We start from the raw sequence: 1,968 nt of genomic DNA, 5'->3' as shown, positions 1-1,968 counted from the left end.
GTTTATTTTATATTGTTGACTATGTCTATTATTACAGTGTTCGAGTAAACTTACGTTTATTTTATATTGTTGACTATGTCTATTATTACAGTGTTCGAGTGAACTTACGTTTATTTTATATTGTTGACTATGTCTATTATTACAGTGTTCGAGTGAACTTACGTTTGTTTTATATTGTTGACTATATCTATTATTACAGTGTTCGAGTGAACTTACGTTTATTTTATATTGTTGACTATGTCTATTATTACAGTGTTCGAGTGAACTTACGTTTGTTTTATATTGTTGACTATATCTATTATTACAGTGTTCGAGTGAACTTACGTTTATTTTATATTGTTGACTATGTCTGTTATTACAGTGTTCGAGTGAACTTACGTTTGTTTTATATTGTTGACTATGTATATCGTTATAGAGATCTAATAAGTTCATGGTTATTTCTTATCGTTGTTTTTGTATACCATTATATAGAAATAGCGATCTTATCTTTCTTTCTATTCGTTATTTGTATCTCATTATTGATCTAATGAGATTACTCATACGTGTTTGATATTATTTATATAATATCTGCCTTTTCAAAGTTTCTGTGAACATTTTATTTTTATAAATATTCTATTTCTATGGAAACGAGTTTTTTAAGGTCTCCTAGCGAGTAGTAGACGATTTGCGAAGTGTGCCAGGTTATTTACACACTTGTTCTTCTGCACAAAACTACAATATGATCAGGATATTCATATATTTTGTTTCTCTGATTTTGAACAACAATTAAAACAATTTTACTCTGTAGGAACATTATTTGCAAGTATTACATTGACTGAGGAGTTAGTTTTATAATAAAAAAGTTGTCTCGTCTCCACGCGTGATAAATCTATGTTTTGGGGTAAATTAGTAAACCCAACTAATTAGATATCCATTGAAATAAGCCTGACAAGTGCAATAATCGGTGTTTTCTAACACACACATAGACGAAAGTAGTAGCCCCCCCCCCTCTTCCAAGCTTTGGAAAACAGATATATACATGGCAAAGTTTGCGCTTAAAATAATATTGCTAATAGTTCTCTAACAACTGTGATATAAAATCACATTATAAAGTTTTATATAGTTTCAAAGATAACGGTATTCTATTTTTCCTTTCCAACTTTTCATTTATCTTGTTCTTTTTGTACTGATGAGGAAATCTGTCTTCATTGCGTACAAATAAATACTGTATTTAAGAATTATTATTCTGTTAATTTTGACCTTGGAAATAATATTTATATTATGCAGCTACCTATCATTCAAGGCAGAAACTTGCCAAGTATAACACACAACTACTTATACCCAAGTATTTTTCACTGTATACATATTTTTTAAAACTTATTTCACACAACTTACATCACTGGAATTTTGCCTGCAGCTTTGTCTGTCATTAACTTGTCCACGCTGCTTTTTCCCTCCTGTCACTTAACACAGTCGTTAGTTGTCCTCATACGAGAAGGTGCAACGCTACGCAGTTGGCAACTAGACATGAGGTTTTTTTGTTTGTTTTTCCGTGCTTCGCTTGAGAGAACCCGGTGTTCATACCCACTTTGGTTATTTGAAACGTCCAAGTTCTCCATAAGAATCATATCATGTGACTCTCAGCGTAGAGTTATTTGGTATTGTCTGGACCTTGAAGCTTCGTCTATTATACATATGAGTGACCACAAATGCTCTTTAGGTAAACATATAATTTCTTTAATTCATTAAAACCAAATCGTCACAACCCTAACATTCTTTCCTTCACATTTCTCTTAGTAAGAGAGAATGCATTATTTATCGAAAAGGGTTGTAAGAAAGGCAAGATTTCCGTCCATGCAAATCAGGGGGTGGATTAGTTTTTTTGTACACAAAACATAAAAGGGGTGGTTCACTTTTATTTTAACACATAACATAAGAAAGTGAATATTTTAAAGCTCCTGATGATTATATATATATATATATATATAT

The 1,968-nt window shown here is 31.2% G+C and overlaps 1 long non-coding RNA gene across 2 annotated transcripts in view; it reads right to left on the bottom strand.

The window, feature by feature from the left end:
* The window catches only part of LOC111085417, a 56,229-nt gene extending 54,739 nt beyond the window's left edge, over positions 1–1,490 (bottom strand). For both annotated transcript variants that reach the window (XR_002610255.1, XR_002610256.1), the window contains exon 1: positions 1,375–1,490. This is a non-coding gene — a long non-coding RNA (uncharacterized LOC111085417). The remainder of the gene's footprint in view (positions 1–1,374) is intronic.
* Between the last annotated feature and the right edge of the window lie 478 nt (positions 1,491–1,968).

This window comes from Limulus polyphemus, unplaced genomic scaffold (genome assembly GCF_000517525.1).
Source record: "Limulus polyphemus unplaced genomic scaffold, Limulus_polyphemus-2.1.2 Scaffold377, whole genome shotgun sequence".
Taxonomy (NCBI): domain Eukaryota; kingdom Metazoa; phylum Arthropoda; class Merostomata; order Xiphosura; family Limulidae; genus Limulus; species Limulus polyphemus.
This window is presented reverse-complemented; position numbering and strand designations above follow the sequence as displayed.